This window comes from Bactrocera oleae, chromosome 2 (assembly GCF_042242935.1).
Source record: "Bactrocera oleae isolate idBacOlea1 chromosome 2, idBacOlea1, whole genome shotgun sequence".
In the NCBI taxonomy this organism is placed as follows: Eukaryota; Metazoa; Arthropoda; class Insecta; order Diptera; family Tephritidae; genus Bactrocera; species Bactrocera oleae.
The window spans coordinates 3540059-3565818 of NC_091536.1; the positions used below are offsets into that span (position 1 = coordinate 3540059).

Sequence of the window (25760 nt, forward strand, 5' to 3'; positions counted from 1 at the left end):
TTAAATACCATAAGTTTACACTCTCTTTACACTATGCAAAAAATTGATAGTGCTTACTTCTTAGATAATCTTAGGAATAAAAGCAGAACCACACATTGAGTCTTTCTTCTTTACCTTTTAGTTATATAATTCAAAGTCTTCCAAAAATCGATTCCACATTAAAAACTCCTCTAATTTTTGATTCTCAATGAAATTCAGAAGTTACTATTTTTATAAAAACAAAATGCCTTATGAAGAAACTTAAAATTAGGTTAGAAATATCTATAGAGGAGGATACCCGTTAAAACATCGGTCATTTGTGATACCAGAAAAATTGCTGAACATGATCAAAAAACCAAATCTGTTGGAGTGGCTGAAGTGTCTCAAGTTGATAATATAATTAGAAAAACTGGACGGTCCAGAAGAAAGTACCAAGATGATTCTATCGCACCTTCTTCAAAATAACTTTCACAATTGCCGTTTAGAAAAATAGAAACTTATTCGAGTCTCGACTCTTATGGCTGTTAACGTTAGGGCTCTGTACTCTAGACTTGTTCAGTCAGAATTTTTGAACTTTCTAAACCAAACTCGTCTAAAAGTTTAGCAAAAAATGTGCTTGGTACAATAGCTTTGAAACTTCCACAAGCTCCGGTTTAAACTTATGTGTTTGTATAACAAAAAAAGTAGCATTGTAGTAGCATAACGTTGGAGTCTTTAAGAAACTCTTCTTATATTTATACACTTTATTTTGTTATAAAAATTAAATTATATATTCCTTTTTAATTGGTATTGTTTAAGAATAGAGTGGTCATTGTAATTTTAGTTAATTTTATTTTAAACCATAAAGTAAGCCCAGTTACTTTTTCGGCAATTAAGAACTGATCAATGTAGTATTTAAAAAAATAAATTCGAAAATACTTGGCGGAAGTAACACTGGTACTGTCTCCATGCTTTCGTTTGAATCAATTTAGCTATAAATATTTGGTATAAAAAATATACATCAATTTAAAAAATTAATTTCTAAAACGCTGTAGATTCCGTAAATATTAGGAAATGTTCGCGGTAAAAAAATGACAATAAGGTGTGAACCCAATTACATAATGGCAAATTTGATTATAATTTTTGCCGCTTAAGATAATCGAAAACTGCACGAGTAAATAACTGGATATAAATATGTATATAATTGTAGTGAAAGAGCACTTGAGTAGTTACGTACATATATATGTTTATGCATGTGTGTCTGTTTGGAAGTGCATACCAAACACCTTACTGCAGGATTATGTCGCTTGGCTTGGCTTGGCTGTAAAAACGTTATTAATTGCGGAAAAGTACAGAGACTGCCAGTTGCGAATTTGTCAGGCGTTAAAGTATATAAGCGAGCGCAGAAATCAAACGCAAACGTCTGAGATTGGTGCAATTCAAATCACTCTAATTTCGGTGCAGCAAAGTTACAACATTAATTATAGAGCAGTTTTGCTCCAAATACCTGCCCATGAATTGTAGAGTTATGAAGACAGTGAATTTACCACACTTTGGTTGGCAAAAATTTTGATTTCCTGTTTTTGATTTCGTTTACTACATTATCCTGCACAGCTGTATTTTATTTACATATATACATACATATACATGGATGAAAAAGAAACAGAACGTGACAGTCATATCTTTCATTTTATTAATTTGTAGTACATCGTTGTGGTTTTCAAAAATGAACAATCATTTCAGAGAGGACATTGGAAATATTATACAATATCTCCTCTCTTCTTCACTGTATGCAGTAGGTATGAACGAGTGACATTGGTATATTGTGAACCTCCAATGAGCTGAGATCGCAATATAAGAATAACAATGTCGTTGTTTTTAGAAAATGTTTCTTTCTGTCTGTTTTGGCTTTCTCTGTAAAAATAGAATTGATTGATAATGCTAATTATCATTAAAGTCAGTTTTATCTTTCAATTTAACTTTAAAATGAGATTTTTCCATATGAAATGTAACTCGATCTTGTTAATAAACTCGGGCTAAATTGGCAATACCGACCGAGGAAATCCATGAGGAATTAATGGTTAAGGACAATGGTTTTCATTCCCCAGTAGAGAAGAATGTGCTAATGGTTCTGTGAGTGACAGTTCCAACTGCGAAATTTACATATTCACCGAATAATAAAAAGGTGAAATGGGAATAGCTGCAAACTTCTTATGTAGTAATCCATACGCGGAAGGTAGCTTCAAACTAAATGACTACAATTCAGTCTTTCAGGCCGAAATTGTTGTTATAACAAAAGGTGAAAAGTGGGCTTCCGCTCTAATCAACGTTAAGATCTCACCTTCAGAATAAAAAAAAAGTGCGTTCAGCGGAATTCAGACCATGCGGGGAGTATGTTGAGACGCTGGAACATTATCTTTGTGAATTTCCAGCTTTCAGCTCGCTGAGACGGTATATCTTCCATGGCTCACAATGCTTTAACTTAAGATACATTGGGCAGCTAGGTTCCAATCCATATAAATAATGGGCGCAAGAGAGTGGATACTTTTATATTGTTAACAGCAGCGTAGTTCTAATGACTTTAAAATAGATTAAAGTATTACTTAACGGATAATATCTCTACAATTTGAAATAAAAACAGGGTCAAATGATGATCTACTACATTTTTTACTTTAAATAGATTTTGAAAAACTCATGTAATTGTAAAGTTCTTTTAAGGCTTTAAAAATATATATTTGTTGCAGCTTTTCGAAATGCAGATTAGTTTAAAATTCATCTTAAGAATCTCAACAAAAAATTCAACATAGTATTCGAATGAAGAAAGTTATTAGAGAATTAGAGTAGTATGAGGTTTGATCGCGACCTAGGATTTAATGTGGCCTTCGTTATAGTTGATACTAAATTCATTATAGTGTTGTAATGGTATTCCAATATGCTACATATGAATAGTCAGACTTGTATTATTGATTATTATACTCTCGCAACATGCTGCCCAGAGTATAATACATAATTTTCTTCACCTAATGATTGTTTGTATCAGCTAAAACTAAGAAAGATAGATTGGAGTTATATATATATATATATAAATAATCAGGGTGACGAGACAAGTTGGAATCCGGGTGACTCTCTGTCCGTCTGTCCGTGCATGCGATAATTTGAGTAAAATTTGAGATATCGTGATGAAACTTGCTACATATATACAACCATGATGGTAATGTAGGGTTTTATAGGAGCAGGGAAATTGAATAGGAAATTGGTGAAATCCTATATCTCAGAAACTACTTAACCGATTTTAGCCAAATTTGGTGTGCGAGTTTACCCAAACATTCCTATTAGATGTTGTGAAAATGGGCGATTCTATCTAATTCTTTCACTTTACAGTATACAAATCAAGGATCAATGAAGTTATCAGAATAAAACTTTGCCAAATAGTGCTCGCTAGGTATTTTATCTTAAACCAAAAATTGTCGAAATGGGACTATAACTTTTCAGGGACACATACACCAAACATCTGGACCCCAGCGAATATGGCAAATTTGTTAACGAACATATGGGTCATTCTATGAGGTCTAGTATTGAGATTCGGGGAGAATATTTTTGTGATGACAGCATTGCCTTGTGTCAAAAATGGATAAAATCGAATAAATACTTCGGTTAGCTCCTAATATAAATATTTTCGAACTTCCGGTTGACTTTATACCGCAACTATCGGTCAAAATGTAAGAAATCTTAATGAAATTCCGAAAGTATCTTTTTCTAATAGTGCATCTTCTTGCCTGTGATTGTAAATAATGGATGCAGTACTTCCTTCTTTTAATTAAAATATATACGGAAATCGCGTATATCACTTTACGTCGCGAGAATATAAAATGTTCGGTTACACCTGCACCGGACACCTTCCTTACCTGTTAAGTTTGAGTTCTTTTTTTTTTAATTTCCACTCTTCTTTGTTTTTCATTATTATTGCTATAAAGATTTCCTTATCGTGGACGCAATACAAAATATATATTTGTAGATTTCTAGTTTTCTTCTACGAGTATTTCTTTCTTCTTGAAATTCAAATTATTCAAATGACTTCCCTTTACTCCTTTACTCTTATTCACATTCCAAATCAACAAACGCATCGATTGAATTTATATATTTTAATCACGTCGCTCACCAACTCAGCGCCAAGTCGAAAACTCATGGATCTTCCTTATTTGAGCATTACCCAGTAAGCTTTTTATTTTGATAACAATTAACGACGAAATACGGATGATGGTGGTTCATGAGGTCATAAAGGCTTTGTTTACAATTTATATGAAAGTTTGACAATTCAGTTCGTTTATGACATAGAGTATCTCAAACTTTTATATTACTTGTATATATCATTCTTGCTTCCTGAAACCTTAACGACAATTTATAACAATTGTATAAAAAGGTATTTTTTATATGCCAGTTAAATCTCAACTGAATGCTACGAACAATTTCTCAATATTTCGAGCACAAATTGAGAAATAAAGTTTGAGAAAATGATATATGGACACTCAACTTGGACTTTTCGAACATTGGAAAATATTGTTTGTTGTGCTTATGGGGTTGCCATGTCCATACCTATGCATATATAAGTTGGATTACCAGCAAATGTATACATGCATAGTTTCATTAATTTTTATAGCCAGTAAACTTACATAATCATTCGATATGTGGCTCCGATAGATTTTGCTTTTATCATAGAACATTTCTAATTTACGTGCGCACATACAAACACGTATGTATTTATGTATATGTGCAAATAATACGTCCATTCAAAAGGCGTACGCAACTTTTGCTGCTGACATCAACACGCTTTGTAATAAATATCATAGAAATGGTAATGAATATGAATATATTTTCTTCACAATAGTCTCTACATTATTGTCTCTCTTCTCCTCATCAATATATATGCATTCCTGTATGTATGTATTAGTTGTGCCCATATTGTATTTCTATTCCTGTCACTGAGTGTTCCAGCTCATCGCTCAATAGCTTATCGGCTTTTATTTGTTGTTGCTACCGCTGCGTATTAACAGCCAAATTAATTTAATATGCTGACGTCTATAGGCTGAGCTTGTTTTGTTGTAGCCGCAAATCGGCGGCTCTACGTGCGTATGCTACATACAATCATATATAGTTTATGTACGAATTGATGCTCGCCTGGTTGGCCAGACTCCGATGATACCATTTGCACAACTACATACTTATGTATATCTGCAGGTGACGTCAATAGATGTACATATATATCTATATGTATGTGCATACATATCTACATACTATGTGTACGTAAAAAACTTGCCGGGTAATTTTGCCAAATCAACTCGATTTGTCAATGATAGTTTTATTTTACTACTTTTGTTTGTTTATTCTTACTTTTTCCTTTTTGTTGATTTGTTGTCATTATTAACTAAATATTTTTTGCATTTTTTGCTGGATTTTATAATTTTGTTGTTTATAATTTCTTGTCATGTTGATTAATTTTTTGTTTTCTTGCTTTCGCTGGTTAAATTATTTAAAAAGGGTAGGTAAAACAAAAAAAACAATCAAGTTTTTCTTTTCCCATATAATGATTTTTTATGAGAGCTATTTTGCACGTAACAGTTTTTTTTGTAATGTTTCTGATATCTGGAATTTAATGTTTCCGCCATTTTGTTAATTTTTTTTTATCAAAACGCTTTTTGAATCGCGAATTATTCAATCGTTTTGTGGTATTTTTTACGTTAATTCCAATCCAAAGTGGTTTTTTGAACATTTTTTATGGTTTCGCTCATTTAAAATTTTGTCTTTATACGCACTTTTATTTTGGCAAACATTTATTTCTAACGCTTATTGTACCACTTCAATGGGTATACGGTATATGTACATAACCCCTCTATGAAAGACTGATAGATGTTTCTGAGCACCTTTTTAATGTCACAAAAATTCAAGACACTAACTGGTGAGAGCGACCGCTATTAAATTATTAGTTTTAAATCACTATTTGGTGGGGATTTGGCTTCAGAACTTAGAGTTCACGAACCTATAGACTGAATTAAACAACCAATACATACATATGTATGAACATATAGGCTTGCTGAAATTCCGGTTCAATTTAATGTAAAAATTAGTTAGTTAGTTTGGAGGTCACAGGATATAATGAAATATATTTCAACAAGTGAGAAAGGGCTAAGTTCGGGTGTAACCGAAATTTTATACTCTTACAACTTGCAAGGATCAAAGCAGGGAAAATATCTTCTGGAGTTAGAAAACTTTATATTAAAAAATGTTGCGAAACAATGCAAGATTCATTATTAAGTAATGTTATATATCACAGACGCATTTAGTTTTAGTACTATGTTTTACTTCGCGTCAACTAAAATTGTATTAAAATCATCTTCAAATGAGATATATGGCTTATATCCCATAGACTCATATTCATTCACTCAACAGAAGAATCAGAATTGAATATAATGAGTTAATGTGATAACGTTGTGGTTGCAGTCCGAATTGGCCCATTTTTGCACTATGATATGGGAATATTAAAATAATTCTTCGTACCAAATTTTGTAGAAATTGGTTGAGTAGTTCCGAAAATATGTGGTTTCAGCTAAATGTGGGCGTTGCCATGTCTATCCACCGATTTTGACATTGGCTCCTATAAAACCCCTTTATACCATTTTGTTTGTAAAATTTAATTTCTTTGACTTTAGTTATGGATTTATCGCAGTTATAACAGTTTTTAACAAAAACGTTTCATATTGTCGAAGGAAGAGTCAAAAATATCTATTTTGTGTAAATTTGGGTCTTACAGCTCTAATAGTTTAGAAGATATGTATCATACATTAAACTTAATAGGGGGCGGGGTGAGGCCGACTGTTTAAAAACTTTTTCTGCCATAGATGTCCCTCCCCAATGCAATTCATTGTACCAAACTACAGTTTTATATCTTAATTTAGTGCTCAGTTATGGCATTTTATACGTTTTCGATTAATAGCGTTTTGTGGGCGACAGATCGTCACCCGGTCTTCAATACATTTCGTCATCCTGATCATTTATATATATACAACCTTATATCTACTTATCTCGAATAGTTTAAGGTAATACAAATAATACAAACAAGGTGAACATAACTATTATACTCTGTAGCAACATGTTGCAAGAGTACAAAAATGAACAAAAAAATATACGACATTTATAAATTTTTCGACAGCAGCATTTCCCAACCAAAAATTTATTTATATATTGTTATATCTAATATGCGCTATAGACTCTCAAAGTTAGTAAAAGGAAAGCCTTCGGACCATAATTGTGAAATGTATGAAAATCCTGACCATGGTTTTAAAGAACGATTTGTTTGATTGACCTATCTAACGAGATTTTAACTGCCTAAACTTATTTACATACCGAATTATGCCACGAATAAAATTATGAAAATTCATAATTAACGACAACACAAAAATAAGTTTTAAATTTTTTCTTATTTTTTTCTTTTAGTAAGTTTGCCACTCTAATCAACAATATGACACAATTAAAGACTGAATTTGCCACACATTTTGTAAAACAAGGCTTAGTTCTACTCGTTAACAACCACATTCTAAAATATCACCCCATAAGAACATTATAAGTTGAAAAAAATAATCTAAATTCCTAAAGTGTGTAACGCGAGTTGATCTATTAAAACAACCTGCCTTAAAACACCCACGTAACTAAACATTTGTCCAAGTTGAATTCACAAAAAAATAGTAATTATATTTTTTAATTCAACAATCTATAAAAACGATTACTACTTCGAAAGCCAAAGATGTGGCTGTGATGGAAGTGTTGCCTTTAAAGCTGCAACATAACAGCTTCAAGACATCGCAAATATATTTATAACCTCATACTCTTCATAAGTTAATGGATTATTATAATATATTTTAACCATTGTAGCGTAATTACTTCAAAGGTCGAAAAAATCTCAAAGTTTCATAAAAAAAAAACAAGAAAAAACGCACCCAAACTATAATACCCTTCACATATACATAATTTTTCCATACAAGAGCTCAATTTTGATCTATCAGTTCTGTGTGACAGCTCGTCAAGCTGATCATTTAGATATATATACATTCTATAGGGTCACCGACGTTTCTTCTAGGTGGTACCAATTTCGTGGCAAACTTAATAACTAAACTCTGTTCAGGGTATATATATATATATATAAATAAGTGACCATTACATTTTTACTCGTCCAAAGTCAACGTGCGTTTTTTGAGGGTACTAGTTAATAACAAGAAAATAAAAATAAATAAATTTTTTGACACTTTAAACTTTCGCGTGGAAGTTTACACGAAAGGTCACTTAAATATACACAAATATAATAAATTACTAAAAATTTAAGTACTTAAATAATAAGTGTGACAATATTACCCACTATTATGAAGTTATTTTCTACTTAGAATGAAATTGGCAGCAATTAACCGGGAATAAAGAAAAACACGAGAGCGTTTAAAGCAAAACATATAGATGAGAATTTCGCATGCTTTTAATAGCTGTTTTGGAAATTTTTTTAGCAAAAAGTGTGTTGTTTAATATTTTGACGATCTGTGCGAAATTACAGAAGATTATATATCAGTTGGGTCATTGTATTACGATTACATTACGAAAAGCGCAATAGCGTGTTTATAGCTAATGTGTAGGCGGTGAGTAAAAAATTAAAAATAAAGAGTTACACAATGCTTCAAAGCAAAAAATTGTAGAGTATAGATTATTTTTCCAGATGTAATTGGAACAGGCTAACATATATGTGAGTTTTGCCGTAAATAAAATTATTTACTCAAGAGCTATTTACCTGATACATTTTTTCTCACCTAATTACTTCTCAAAACCTTACGAACTTAAACTATTAATAAACTTATATAAAAATGCAAACGGAAGGTAAAGTAATTTTTATTTTTATGATATTCTGCTGTGCTATATTCAATTTATCTATTAGATGGAAATGTTTAGTAAATTTTGCAGACTGCTTCCTATAATTTTTCCTTCTGTTGTTTTAAAATAAAGGAACGAATTTTAGGACTGAAATCTTAAGGAAAACATACCTAATAAAAGTATCAAATCTAAGTCAAGCTCATATCATTATCATTATGTTGACTTTCCAACCATATTTACAAAGGTAACAGTCGTCAAAAAGTGTACGATGACCTGTGTAATTTAAGCACCACTTTCTCAACCAAAAAATATAAATTAAATAAATCGGTTGCAAATTTCTACTGACATCTTAACTTTCTTTGACTACTATTTTCTTTGGCTGCAACTTTTCGAGAATGTCTGCTGACCGGTTATCAGTTTGTCAGGAATTTCACTTGGCACGTCCCAAACCACACCGATTTATACTCACGTCAAAAAATATATACAATACATAACATACGTACGAGTACGCATACGATATATAAGCGACTAGGCAGCGCAATGACGACTTGTCAGCAATCCGTCTTTCCGTTTGCCAGACTGTCGACCGAATCGCTGAAATCGCACAATGCGCACCAAAAATGAAATGTATTGTAGAAGTTTGTAGAAATTGTTGCTGGACTTTATTTTCTTTTTCGTTTTAAATTGTCGTTTGCCAAGTGAGAGTTTTCACTTTTATTTGCTTTTACTTAAGTACGTAGCATATTTTACGGTTCACTTACGTGTTTATGCTTATGTTGGTCATACATACCATAGGTTTAAATGTGCTCCGACGGACATACATATATAGTGCTTGCTTGCATATTTCTTCATACTTTCCAAAAAAGTACGCGCGTTGCAGTGAAATTTTACGCGCACCTAATTTGCATACTTTTATGACTGCCTGTTCGACTGGTTATGAATGGAATGAATGGAATGGATTGTCATAGTTTGGACAATTGTTCAAAAATAAATTGTAGCAGAATTTTTATGACATATCATGTGACTAAATAAATAGTTGCTTGTAATATTCTCCATTGTTCTATTTGCGCTGCAAATAAATAATAAATAAAGTGACAAAAGTTTTTTTTTTTTACTAAAATTGAACACTTTGTTTCTAAAGCAGAAGCAATAAACATATTTTTCAAACAGGAAACAACAAAGTGATTACACGGAGTCATAACTCATTGACGAAAACGAAAAATATACCGCATGCAAACCCATTGAAAATAACGCTACAGCAACGCGCTCAGTGCTGAGCACTTGTATGAGCGGTTGGGCGAGTCAGAATTTTCCATGCAATTGCGAAAAACGCTTGCATGCAAGTGAATGAAACACAGGAAGTTGTCAGCGAAATAATGGTAATTTGTGAAAAAAAATCATAAATCAGTTTTTAGCAAATCGTAAACAACACTAATAATGCACACCACGAGTATGTAACGAAAAATAATTGCATGGAAATAGTTTTCAGCAATACAAATTATTTTAAAATTATAATTGCCAGAAAATCGCCAAACAAATCAAAAAGTTGCGGACAACATGAGTGAGTAAACGCATTGCATGCCACGAAGTAACGTTCATTACTGTTACATGTATGGCAATAATTACGATTGGCAGGCATTGGCAGTGTTGGGAGCGCAGAAATGACTCGAAAATTGTATAATAATAACTAGTAAATAATATTGCTAGCAATTTAGTTACCGTTTGTTTTGCGAGCGTCGTAATGCGGTTACTCTCTTTTCCTCATTTCCATCGAAATTCGTTAACGACGGCTGCCCCAACTCAAACTTACATAAATCGGTTTTATTTTAGATTACTGATAAACACAAATAAACACACTTATGGATACTTTTTGAACTTCACCCAAGTTCCACTTCTTGCAAGTTTTCTACTAACTCAATGAACCTTATTAAAATTTTGGCGATGAAGTTTTATCAAGGTCCAGTATTTTTTGATGGTATGGTAAATTCAAACGAGGCCGTGGATCACTCCAAGACGCATTTCGTGAAAGTCGTCCAAAATCAGTTATTGTTCCGGAAACTATTGATGATGTGCACAGACTGATATTGCAACAACTATAAGCATTAGTGGGACCAGCATTCATTCAATATTGCATGAACATTTGACTGTAAACAAAATTTGTTCACGTTGGAACAATTTGTCAATCGCTCAAAAAAAGGCTCGTGTCGATTGATCGCGAGAGATGTTAAAAAAATATCATAGTGGTGTTTTGAAACACTTCTATGACATCGTGACAAGTGATTAATCGTGAAGCGAATGGCTGCCTCTTTTTGGAAAGACTGGATATGTCGGAGTCATACCATTAGAACAACGCAGAATAGTAAATTCTGAGTAGTAAACAACCATTTGACGCCGAACCGCCGAAGACGGACCACTCTTCACTACGACAATGCGAGCTCTCACACATCGACTGAAACAACTGCTTTTTTGCGCACTCAAAACATCGATTTGAAAAGTCGTCCACCGTATGACGTGTTGACTTGGCACCGAATGACTGCTTTTAATTTCCATACGTAAAAATAAACGTTTTTCGACACCTGAATAGGTTGAAATATCATTACCAACTTTGTCCAGGAACCTTGCAAAGGATCACATTTGAAGAGTATTCTGGAAATTTTTTACCCTAAACGACCATGAGACTTTTCAAACATTCGTGCTAAAAACACATCAAAACTATTTAATCGGGCTTCTCGAAATAATGATATTGCACTTCTAAACAAGTCAACTAGTTGATCAAGCTTTATAATACAATACTTCATATAAATATACGGCTTTATTTCTACTGCATATTTAGAATCATTCTTACCAATCTTTTAGTCTTCTTATGCTATTCTAGTTTAGTCAGAATTCTAACCCTTTTCTACGTGATTAGACCGTTTGCTGTTAAACAAAATATTTATAGCAAAGAAAGAAGTCCCGAAATTTTGGAGAGCTTTTATAATTATAAAACAAACAGCGATCGTTCTGTCGACGTATATATTTCCTTTGGCATGGCCACATTTTGAGAATGCCCTCATTGCAAAACTTTTTAGCTCATCTGAAATTCGCAGTTCCGATGTCCATTACGACTTGAGTGCAAGTCACCTCACTGCATGTAGTTGATCCAACCTATTTTCTGGATACCCAATATACGATGTACATTTGCAGCAAAAATACTTCTTTTACTTTCCTATTTAATTACTTTCAATGAAGGTGGTACTTTTGAGATAAGTTTCTTAATAATATTTAAATTTGCAAAACAATTCTCGACAAATTCCTTTTGGTCGAAAAATTGCCAAATATTTGAACATTCTACGCAAACAAAACGTAGGAAAGACTCTTTCACGGGCATATGCTAAAAGAATTTGTATGCCGATACAAAGAACAACTCTCTCAACCAAACAAATTAAATTCTGTTTATTTAATTTACAATTTGAAAATCTACATAAGTACATACACATATAGGATTATAGAATGCATATATGTGCATACATGTATATACTATATACATATGGAACAGCCGTGCTATTAGCATATTCACATATTGAATTAAATTATTCTGCAGAAAGTTAAACACAGGTAAATGGCAAATATGCAATTGAATTGAAAATGAATGGCTTGGTGTGGCTAGATTAAGATATTTATGGAAGTTAAAATTATTTAAATTTAATATGACATATAGCTGTCAAATTTAATTATGATGACATTTTAAACAAACAACAATAGTAGGAGCAGCAGTGATTTTAAGAAAGCATTGCAAAGACCGCCAAATATATCTTACATATTACCTATTCTGGTCAAATAACAGTAAAGACTTTCTAAATGTACAATTTTTCGCAGCCTAACTCGCTACAGTCGAATAAAATAAAAATAAGTTACTACTAGTTTATACGCAAGTAGATCTAAGCTATTCTCAAGAATGTTTTATCAAGATACGGAATAATAGACTTTTATGACTGACTTTTATTGACTTACGGTACAATACACATATCGTTTTATTACTCAGCACAGCATTTCTTGTGACATAATGTCTTAAAGCTGCGGTAACCAAATTATTACCGAATTAACATATATACTTGTATTTTTTAATTTTTAATTGGCAACCACAGCAGATGGCAACCACGTTCCAATGATAAACAAATAACATTGTATGCAAATTGTTGCGTCATTTGTGGTATTTGCTGTCGAGGCAAGTTTAAATGTTTGCCTGTGACTATTCAATACAATATTTAACATAATATGTAACACTGCTACAAAAACACTAACAATAAGACCAGCAGCAGCGCCAACAACTTATTGCAAATGCTATTATTAACGTCAATGCAATAATTGAAAAAATATATTTATTCATAGGAATGAAAATGTAAAAATGCATAAATATGTATATGCAATGGTGTACATATGCACATATATTATGGTAATTACTATTGGCATAACACTGCGCACGTGACTATCGGCGGTTAGGTGGTAAGTGGGACAGCCGGTGGGTAGTTGTCCTTCTGCGTAAAATTTTGTAATTTTCGGTTAAAAAAAAACAAACATTTGCCATAATAAACAGTTATGTAAGTCAATAACCACAAACGTGTATAAATATTATTTTAAGCGCTGTCAGGATGGTCTTGGAGCATACACGAGTACTATTTTGAGTAATATTTACTTGAATCGAAGCAAATTATTACCGTACTTTATTACATTTTAATTTAGCGTTTTTTTTTTTGACATTTTATAAATAAAATAAAATAAAATTTCCAATGTAGTTAAAGACCTCGACTTATTATGCATAGTTATTCGGACCTAGTCAACTAATTTCAACCAAATTCGGTATATAATATTATCCTGACGATCCTATATCACATTGTGGGCGGCATCAGACTACAACACTTCCTATATAGTAGAATTTAAAATTCCATATCATTCTTTTACTTACCAGTACAAAAATCAAGCACCAATGAATATATTATATATTCGGATAAAACTTTGTACAAAAAGTGCTTTTGAGGTATCCTTGCAAGTTGCAAGAGTATAAAATGTTCGGTTACATCCGAACTTAGCTCTTCCTTTTTCTTTGACGGTTTCCTGTATAAGAGTAAGCATAAGCACGCAGCCAGCCGAAGGATGTTTTGTCTCATTTATGAGTGGAATCCATCATGGTCAAATATCAGTTGTTGTCCTTAAACTTTTGGTGTACGTAATAGAATAGAAACATAGAACAGACATTGGTTTAAAAGATGCTCGCAATTTAGTTATATCGAATTTGACATCTCAAGGTGTTCCATGGATTCATACAAAGGTTGCGATTCAAACGGTTGCTTGTAATTTCTTTAAAATGTGTATACTTAAGTTATAAACTCGTACATCAATATATCCGATTTTTATATGGTAAAAACTAGCAATAAGAACCAATAATTCAAAGCGATTTTTTGATTTTGTTTTTGCAAGCTACACACGAGTTTTCACGTACCTTTATAAAGTCAGGAATGGCTGGCACAAGGTTTAGCACATTGACACCTATAACCACGAATTACTTCGGTGACTATATAGAAATTATGACGACTGCTTGAGTCATTGCAAGGCGCAATAATAAATTGCTTTAGATGAGTGAGTTCGCTTGAATTGGCATTCATATTTTCTATAGGTTTGCTCTAATAGGTTCTAACTGCATTCTCATAAGTGTGGTTTTCTAGGGAATATATCGAATTTCAGCAGTAATATTATATACGTTTATACCAAAGTATGTTCATGTGTTTAGATAATTGAAATTCATAGCGCATGAGCACACTAAAAAAATAGATATTGTTACCAAATCGAGGTGATTGGAATTTTAATATATAACAAACAAAGGCCGACGTGTAGATTTAAGTGTGCATGTATGTATGTGTGACTATTGCCATTGACAATCGTGCCAAAGGAAAAACAAATTTCTGAAAAATAATTGGCAGAAATCGAGTCGCTCGAGGTGGACCCAACGCAATAAGAACTAATAATGCAAATACATTTTTACAAAGTGAAAGGTAATTGCCAAATATTGTAGAGTGCCGAATAGAACAAACAAATAGCATAATTTAAAGATACTGGCATTATCTTAGTACAAACGAAATAGCAAGCGGTTATGCCACTTTACTGGGGTATCCTATACTCCTTTGTATTGAAAATGAACTGAAAAATTAATACCAAAATTAGATAAGACAGAGTAAAATGTAATGCTGAAGATGCGTAGAAATCTTTGAAACGTGCTGACTATTAAATTAGATATCCTTTCTTAAATGCAGTTTTCTTTTACCAGAAGGGAAATGCCTCAAATTACTTTAAATAAATAGAAAAATTGTTAAATACCCTTACCTATCATCTATACTTATATTATGTATTTATGGTTTCATATCCTATTTAGTGTAGGTGGAGCTATGTAACAAGACCTTATGAATGGTCAATCTAAATGTCGAGTGAATAAAGTACAATGCGTAACATTATCTTTAAGAGACCCTTTCCCACCACCCCCACTATATTCTTATAATTCTAGTTTAATTGGCGAAAAGCTCAAGTAAAAAAATATATACCATATCTGTTGAGGAGAAAATGCTCAATCCTTTATTTCTAAAAGAGTCGGAGTTAGTAATCATAAGTAGTTTGGTAGTTTTTCGTGAATTTAATAATTTTTCGACAATATGGGATTTTTTTTGGCATTCGTGGCATAATTTGGCATAATTTTTTCCTACAGGGCTGCTGCTATTACTCGCTATGCATATTGCCATCTAATTAAGTAAAAGTTAATGTTTTTCGTATAATTTGTAAACAAATCAGTGCTCACGTCTGTTACTTTAGTTGTCAGCTGAGGTTGGTGCACTTCTTTGGCTTGATAAGTATGCATGTAGGCAGTTTATTGCTCTAAATGGATTTTAGGCATAACTACTACAGTCAGTCCTAATTATTAGGTTTTTTCTTGTTGTTGTAACAGCAGTCTACTTGTTGTTGTTCGCCAATTTCGTGCATATCTTATTTGTTCCAACTGAATTTTAATAGCATTTTGTTTCAATATCATTTCATTTTAACATTTCAAATTATAAATATTGGAATACCTAAATTTAATCATACATTATATATGTAATATTATATTATTGCAGATTTGTATGTAAGTAAATATATTTACTTATGTTCCATGTGTAGGCTTATGTTCATTGTATATCGTAAGTTCATATGCTTACGTACATATACCCTAGAATGTATGTTTGTCACTTGCATAGATCAATATATTGTATTATGTTATGTAATCACCCATGACAGCGCATTTCCGTTCTCTGCTCATATCCGTTAGTATGCACTACCACACTTGTGATCATTATGTCCTACACCAATTACATTACACCACTTCACTTCGTATTTATTTGATTTCGATGTATATCAGTGATTTCTTTTCGTTTCGTATTAAGTCGAAAAAATCAAATTTAATGCGCAGGCATATAAAAACTTTATTTTTTATGTTTAAGCTGTACTGTACATTATGTGTCTTGGATATAATTTCGAACTTTTTTCATAGTCCCCTTTTTATTGACGCATTCTGCTAATAAAATAAGCTAACCGAGAAATTTTAATACATGGAAATACCGAGTAGCACAGTATTAGTTATCCTAGAAAGTATAAGAATAATGCTTTTCAACTGTTTTTGAGAATACATTATGATATCTTTTTTAGGTTCTATATTGAAAACTACATTCACTATAGAATTTTTGTATAAGTGCCACCACTGCCTAAATATTATTTGTTTTAGATACCCAGAATAACAATTATTTCTTGATGAAATTCATTCATACATTTTTTAGTCATAATTATTGAGTAATTTTTCGCTTCGTTAATCATTATTTCAAGAAATAATCTAATATACATATATATTCCTATGTTTATACATATATCGTAATAATTACTGGCAAGATAAATGTTTAATGTCCCCAAAGACTTTTGTTTAGAGATATGGTTCGTTCGTCTTCTAGTAGAAAAAAAAATAAATTTTTATAAATCTGTAAGCTATTGATTGCCTACACAATAATCTACGGTTGTTAAAAATTTAAAATTTTTACAACTGCAGCCAGTTTGAAAATTATAGTTTTGAGGAAAACACATTTCAAGATAAATCGATAGAGCTGATTGAATTGAACTTGCTGATATTGAGTAATATGTAGTATTGTCTATCGAATATTCAGCCACTACTACATAGAAGGCGATTTTTTGCATACTATGTGTCTTTTTTGACGACGACTTAAGAAATATTAAGTGCTCTTTTCGAAAAAAATGTTTTCTGAAAATATAGTTAATCAAAAAGTCAGCGATTTGAGCTATTTGTAAAACTTTAAGAAACCCCCCCCTAAAAGAGATTCCGTTAGACGTATATAGGATGCTTAATGTACTTACCATAATGTATGTACCTGTCTTTGCAGCTAACATTAGTGATTTTAAGTGATTTTATTATAATCGAATTCCGTTCAATCGTCGCTGACGACATTGAGTCGCACTTAGACAAATAACTGAATATACATAATAAATTGCTTTAAAAACAAATATTATAGAGAGAAATAGTTAATAGTATATTTTATATATATGTACATATGAAAAATTAGTAATTGCATTATCTCAATGCCTCCATTTGGCATACATTTTCTAGAAGTCAACAAATCGTTTATAATCATCGCGTTTATTTAAGTTTTTGTATCAAAACAATTGAATGAGGAAGTCAATAAACAAATAAATTAAATTGTTTTAATTTTTATCGACGCATTTAGTTTTTAATTGAGATCGTAAAATTGTCATACTCGCATTTTTATGATTACAGCACACAATGTAAATATTTCGCGCTGAAATGTATGCTATATAAGTGCAACTAATCACAATACGAAACTTCCGAGAGTGGATAACTGTACTCACGCACTAACTGTTTAGATATTCAATCAAATGGTAATATTCAAGGAAAACTCATAAAGAGATCAAAACGTTTTTAATTTATTTCAGGTCGTTAGGTCAATACCTGAGTTGCAAATAATGGAAAAAAAAATAATTGAATTGAGTTTTGAATTAATTTTTTTGTTTAATCCCAAAAATTTTACTTAACAACAATTTTTAAATCTTTAAACACAAATACCGGATTGAATATAAAAAATATTAATCCCAAGAATATGAATTCAAAAATTAAGAAAATAAATTGTTTAAAAAATTCAATTTTTTTGCGTTTGCGTCGAAGTTCTACTATTTTGATCTAGAGCTAGCACAGATGCCAATACATTAAATCATTGGTCGGCAATCTTATACATTCAAGCGATTTATATATTTAATAAATTTTTTATTCTGGTTTTAGAATTAAAATTTTAAAAAATTGGGTATTCAATCTTGGTTTAAAAACTAGATTTTTAATTCTTAATCTCAAAATCGGAATTAAAAGTTTTGTTAAATACAATATTGAAACTGAAAATCTAATTTTTTACCCAAAATTCAAAAATTCGTTGTATTTATTTTTGGGAGAATTTTTTCTTAAACTCTAATTATTTGCGGCCTATCGACTATGAGCCCGATCGGCAACCACTTTGGACAGAAGTTTAGCATACCTACATATTCATGTATACCCACGTTATTGTGATACTTTTTGAGTGTCCGATTTTTTGAGCAGATTCATTTTTCGATCATCCAACTTCAATTTATGGATTTTTTCATTTGTCGTCAATGACAGCCTATTTGTCATAGTTTTCGATCTTCATATATAGCTTCTTCCTGCGTATAGACCAGATAATATTTTCGAAACCACTTTTTATATCAGCGGAATTTTTTGGTCAAAAATAGTATTCTTTTTGTCAATTTTTTTGGTACTAAATATTCCACATCCTACGTACCCTTTGCTCAAAATCTATTCGATTTATACACGTGTCTAATGGAGGTTGGGTCTAACTACAAAATGCTAAAAAAAAAATTTTAAAAAATATAATGCTTCAAATAATTATTAAATATTTATTTCAAAAACGTGAATGAATAACTATAATTTATATTTAATATACGTATATTATGCAATTACGTATGACGCGTACATTTAATTTTTTTGAAAAATATTTACGAGTAATTCGTGCTAAATTACAGACGCGGTTAATATTTTCGAAATCTAACGCTTTGGCGCATATTCTACACTCATTAATGATATATGTATATGCAGATACTTAACTATCTACACATGTATGCGTGTGTACACCCAAATAACAGAGTGGGGCAAGCCCAACTTTGGACGAACTTCAGTTTGCATCACACGGCAAAGTTGTGCAAACGAATTTAAATCAATAAATGGCTAATAGCCAGAAAAAATCATAAAACAAAAAACAAAATTATAAGGCAGTAAGAACGTAGAAAAACAGCAATAACAAACAATCAAACGCAAAACACGAAGTAAACGTGCCAAGCGATTGCGGTAAGTTGAGCACACAGCTAGAACAATATAGCAACACAACAACAACAACGAAACTAACTAATAATGTGCAAAGATAACCTGGCAAAGCTATTGACCAAATTCATGCCTGTACACACATGCAAACATACACATACACATACACCTTAGTGGCAGCGTAAAAGCAATTTGCGGCAAAAAATACCGCAACTAAAATGTTGACTTACAAATTTTCTCACGTAACAGTGGAACGATGCGACACTAATAACACATTTGAAACAGCAACAGCAACTACAATAACAACAACAGCCACAGTGGCAATAGTGATCGCTAAAGTAGTGCAACAAAATGGACAAGAGCGAGCAGCAAAAACATGGTCACCACAATAACAAACATAATTAAGATAAAACCAAGGCATCTAGAAAAAAAACATACTAAAACAACAACAACTGCTGTGCCTAAAATACAAAAAAAATATGCATACAAAAAGGCAAAGCTTTCAAAATACCAAACCAAACCGAACATAAAACGAATTGAGCGTACAAGTGGTTTAGGTAACATCAAATAATTATAACAACAACAACAAAACAAACACTTTTTACAATCGTGCAGTAGACGGCCAAAAGCGGCACAAGTCGGTGAAGCGTGGTCCAAATCGAGCAGCTTAACAGTGTTTTAGCTCAGCAAAAACTTCAATTGCCTATTCTTGTTGCCGTTGTTGGTGTTTCATACAGCGCAACAACAGCAAGAACAGTATGGCCCAATGCCAAAGCAACATGATCAATAGGGTCTTAGCATTCAATCCAGCGTAACGCAATTTCTGCGACCAAATATTTGGTATGCAGAGACATGTATGTTGCATGAATGCACCACAAAAATAGCAAAAACAATATTTTGAACATTGTATGCCATGCAGGCCTTTTGCAGAATTTCCGCATGAGAGAGAGAGACACAACATTAAATATCTCTTATAGATTGAATTATATAATATGTAAATTCTAAACATGAAAGGTTTAAAATCAATGTTATTGTAACACAAGCAAACCCAATTTTTTTTTTGCAACAAACAATTTCAATATATTCGACAGCAAACCTCGGCTGCACTGCGTCCCCTGTAGCCTACTTTTCACTCATTTTAATTACATTAAAATCGCAAAAGCAGCACACACTAATATTACACTCCAAAATATTTTGTATGAAAATTTAAAATTAATAAACTGATTCTAAAAAGAATTTATTACACAAATCAACACAATTCAAAGACTCGCATTGAAAACCACTTAATGCTTCCCTCACTAAGGTATCAACACTTACTGTGCAGCTCTCTCACTCTTTCTTTCTTTTTCTCCTTCCATTATCAATGGCGTTAAACCTTTCCCGAACTCCCATTAGATGTTTCATTTCATAAAGACTTTCAAAAAATATACCATTTTGGAGAAATAAAAAAACAGTTTTGTCAAAATAATTTATATATAAAGTTTATATATGAACTCAAAATCGAATTTTACCCGAACTTTTCGATTTAATTGATTTTGAAAACAGAAAAAGTCAAAGGGAGCCAAATCTGCCGAATTTGGTGGCTGAGCCTTGATTAAATATAATACTATAATATGAGGGTGCATCCAGGATTTTTAGTATAAGTCTGGCATTAACGCGTTTTATACATAAGACATTAACTAAAATGGTTGAGATGATCTATAAGAGATGTTGAGATCCTCTACTATCTTTCTGACGCCAACACAATGAATTTCAACATGACACAAAATGTTAGTTTTTAAATATTTTAACCCACTTATGGATTCGCACCTAATAAATTGCACCCCATGTGGAACTTTTTTAGTTTACCAGAGCTGACACAGCTGTATTGCAAAATAGTGGCGTCCAAATTCCATTACCTACTTCAACGAGTGGTACACATACATATCTACTTATTTGCCTGCAGACGGCAGCATCCATTCGCCAAATGACAGTTGTGAGTAGCATTTACTATCACACACATACACACCTACATATTATTGTTTACATCATGGAACGTATGAAGGTTCAAATGGCCCAAATGGCGTTTACACATACATATATATATTAAAATTATATTTGCTAAGGTACTCGTATTGGCAGCAACAATTGCATTAGCAACACCAGCAACAGCAACTGCAACGGCAGCTGCATGCCAAATAACTTAATGGCGTCTAATGGTGATTGTTTTTCTTGTTGCAATACATTGTTTACTATTTATGCTTTATTGTTCCATTTGTTGCTGTTTCTGTTGTTATTGTTTTTATTTTGGCACTAGCGGCTTTTCTATTGGCAAATGTGTGCCGAGCACCATTCGAATCAAGTAATCATGGTATGTATAGATGTGTGTGTGTGCGCCTTCTGCTACATTCGCCAAATGATGGTGGGTAGGTGACTGTTCGGCGGTCGAACGGCCGATCGTTTGGTCGCTTCGTTAACTCTTTGGTATGCAATTCATTCATTCAAACGCGCTGATGTAGCAATTTTTCGCTTGAAGCTTTCAGACATACTTACCCACACGCTTACAAATATATTTATACATATGTAAGAGTATATAATTGTCATTGTTGTTGTACAAATCAATTGGTCTCTTTACTTGTTGTTCTTGGCAATTTTATGCCAAAGTTTCACTGCACTTTATTGCTATGAAATTATTGATGTTTTTGTAATTGTTGTTATTGTTAAAACTACTTGTTTATTTGCTTAAGTATGTGCTAGAGTGCTTTTCCTAGTCATAGCGTAAATTCTGGATTTTTTTGATATGATATACATATATATTCAGATATGAACATAGATACATACAGACATATGTATGTATATATATAAAATTGCATCTACAATATGCATACATACATAAATAAGCACACAAATGTTGCTGAAAATTGTTGCTGCAATCATAATTCTCTTTCCTTTGGCTGCTCACAAGCACTTCACACTTCTAAACTAATACACCTGTGTGTATGTGTGTGCCCGCTTGCAAGTGTTTGCTCACGCTTAAAAATTTGACTTTTGACTTAACGCGCGCTACCCGTGTTGTTGTGAAAATTTAGTAAGGCCAAGCGCTTGGCCGAATACAATCTGCAGCGACCAACTTCTTTGGCTTACAAGCAGCTCATTTGTTTCTCAGGCTTTGGTTGACCGCGCCACTGATTATCGACCGGCCAAGAAGTGAATGAGTGAACGCTCGGCCAGCAGCAGCGTGTGGGCAGCTGGAATGGCATACATATATACTTCTATTGTTTTATTTTTTAACTTAATCACTTCGATCAGTGTGTGAATTATTTTTCAGCTTGCAATGCATTTTTACTTCATTATTCATTTTATTTTTTGTTGTTTTTTTTTCTCGTTGTTAGTTTACGATCTCCAACAGGGTCGTATCGAGCCAATCGAGAAATTTCACTTTTAAACTTTGGATTACAATTGAATATTGCTTTTCATTTTTAATTAAATAATCTTTACATGTTTATGCTTAAAGAAAAAGTATTATTAAAATAAAAAATATTTACATTAGAGAGTGAGATTCTGAAAAGACGAACGACTTTATTGTTAGAGTTTTTAATTGAAATTTATATATCATAGTTTTCCAGCTGAAGTCTTTTAACTAACGCAAAGGCGACACAATTGAAATTCTAAAACTATTTTTTTTTTAATTTCAATTATACTAGCTTCAGATTACATTTTTTTTTATATTTTTCAATCCGGTATTTGGGATTATGATTAATTAAATAATTAAAACTATACTTTTTTATTCCAAATTTTAATTTTAAAGATATTTTAAATTTAAAAAATATTTTCTCCATTTTTAATCCTAGATGTTTTTATTATTGAATTTTCAATTTTTAATCCCAATTCTCTTGGATTAAAAATTAATTTAAAATGTTTACTCCCAATTTAAGTATATTTAACAAAATATCGTTATGATTAGGTTTGGAATTACAAATTAGATTTTCAAATTTTAATACCGATTTTGGGAATAAAAATTTAAAGTTTAATTTTTTCCATTTTTCTTTGCTTTTAATGGAAAACGTTTTATTTTTTATTTTATTTTCAGACTAAATATTGCTACTAAGTTATTTAAAGCCAGTGTTTTGCGGGATCCTTTGTAAAATAAGTTTTAGTTGGAGCTTCACAATAAAAATGTAAGTACTTAGTATAATTTAAACTGACAAAAAATATTTTTTTTGTAAATAATCGATAATCGATCAGCATATATAGTACTTTGCTATATTTCAACCTTATCGAGATATTCCAATAAAACACACGATAAAAAGACAAAGAAACTCGTAACTACCTAAGAGCAAATAGACCAGAATGTGCATTGAGCTAGAACCTGAACTAGAAGTATCGTTACGCGTAATCGTTGTAGGGAGATCAGAGTCAAGCCGTTATATTACCTTTGACCGACTAGATAGAATTTGATTGTATGTAACATGCTGGTCCATACCAAATTTTATTCTATTTTCCTTAGAAGGTTGCAACATATTCCACTTACGCTTGAAATAAACATATTTTACTTGCAGTGGAGGAATATTATAAACGGAAGTTTATGATTCAAAGCGAATGTTTATATGATTTTACTAAGCAGGTCAAAGAACTTCTTATTATGATTCTATAATATATGATGTCTTGAGATATGTATATACGTATAAGATGATTATAAATTGACAACACATCATATATGAAGCTTTAGAAGGTACTTTTTTTAAGGCAATCAATACCATGTTAACTGGCTTATAGAAAAGTCTTAGGTAGTGAAGGAACTATATCTTAGGTCGTTCAAATATGTATAATTTGTATTCCCTGAAAGGGTATATTAAGTTTGCCACGAACTTTGTAACACCCAGAAGAAAATGTCGAAGGCCCTAAAAATATATACATATATAAAAGACGTGACGAGCTGAGTCGATTTAGCCATGTCCGTCTGCCTGTCTGTACGAGTATATACGCGAACTAGTCTCTCAGTTTTCCTTTTCTTCCCAAGCTGCACATTTGTGCGAACCGCCGATATCAGACCACTATAGCATATAGCTGCCATGCAAACTGAACGATCAAAATTAAGGTCTTGTATGGAACCCTTTTTTGTTTGACTTGAGGTTAACTAACAACTTTTTTTAGGTTTACGAACTCTAAGCGATCATACTTTAGTTCTTTTCACAGCTTAGGCTCCATGAAAGTATACAAGTATAAATGCATCAAACTAGAAATTCTCAGACTACATAAACTTTTCAACCGCTTGGGCGCATATTGCATATCAGTTTGCGAGCAATAATGCATGTGCAACATGTTGTTGGCACACAGCACGCCCGTCGCTGGCAAGCAAAGCAATTTTCCACTGCGCGTGCAATAATCGGCGTTATTGCGTCCTCTTTTTTGTGCCCATTTTTCGAAATTGTTTGCATTTTCGTGTTTTTTTTTTCTCTGTGTGTTAGCATTGTATGTTGCAACGCGCCGCTGCTGCTGTTGTTGCTGCCAATTATTGCATATCCGCACGTTTGGCCATTCAGCGAAAACTGGTCAGTGGAAAGGTGTGTTGCAGCAACGGCAACTTGCATGTAAACACTTCTTGGGAGCTGTGACACCCAGCGCCGCCGAGTAACGCGCATTGGAATGCCCTGCGGCAGCGTCAGTGCTTTTATGAAAATTAATGCATGCACTCTTTGTTTTTGTTGCAGTAAAAAATTTAAACTTTATAAAACATGTTCTCTTTCGGGTCTCTTGAGTAGTTTTTTTTTTACTTAATCATTTCACTTCAATTGATTTTTGTTCGCGTTTTTTGCCTCCACAGTCGCACTTTTTGGCCAGCGTAATGTTGACCCACTTCTTGGCGACTGCCTCCGTTGCGTGTTGTGTGCACTTTTGGCAATTGCTAAATCCATTTTCGGTTAAATATGCGTTTTCGTATGTTTATTTTTAGTTTTATTTGTTGTTGACGCTGCACTTGTTTGTTGATTGCATATATGTAATCTCGGGTTTTTTTTGCGGTCTGCGCGTTTAGTGAATTTAGCAATTCAGATTTGATTTATTTAGTTGCAAATTTATTTTTTTAGATTTTTTTTAAACCGGATAAGTCGCCAGTGAGTTTTTTCCACTTGCTGGAAATAAGGCAAGCAAACAAATTGTGCGCAAGCGTCGAGCATAAATAACGCTAGCGTGTTTATTTGTTGTTGTTTTAAGATTTAGGTTGTATTAGGTTAGTCTTTTCATAGCAAACAGTATACGAAATATTTTAAACGAAACCTACACATAAAATTTGGCCTCTGCGCCGCTGCGCCATTCTAGCGTGAGAAATCTTAAGTTCCTTAAGATATTCAAAGCAAAATAATTCAGGTGCAGATCACAGTAATATTTACATATTATGTGCGAGCTGTATTTATGAGTAAAGATTTCTTTGTATTCATATTGAAATTCTTGTCTATTTTATGACGCTTTGTTTTAGCTGCAACGAAATTGCGTTGCGTAACGA

At 32.4% G+C, this 25760-nt stretch overlaps 1 protein-coding gene across 10 annotated transcripts in view; it reads left to right on the forward strand.

The window, feature by feature from the left end:
- Window positions 1-25760, forward strand: part of LOC106623695 (uncharacterized) — a 99325-nt gene that overhangs the window by 47478 nt on the left and 26087 nt on the right. For all 10 annotated transcript variants that reach the window (XM_070107064.1, XM_036373578.2, XM_014243299.3 and 7 more), the window contains one exon: window positions 23349-23436. The gene's annotated coding sequence lies outside the window, so the exon portion shown is untranslated. The remainder of the gene's footprint in view (window positions 1-23348; window positions 23437-25760) is intronic.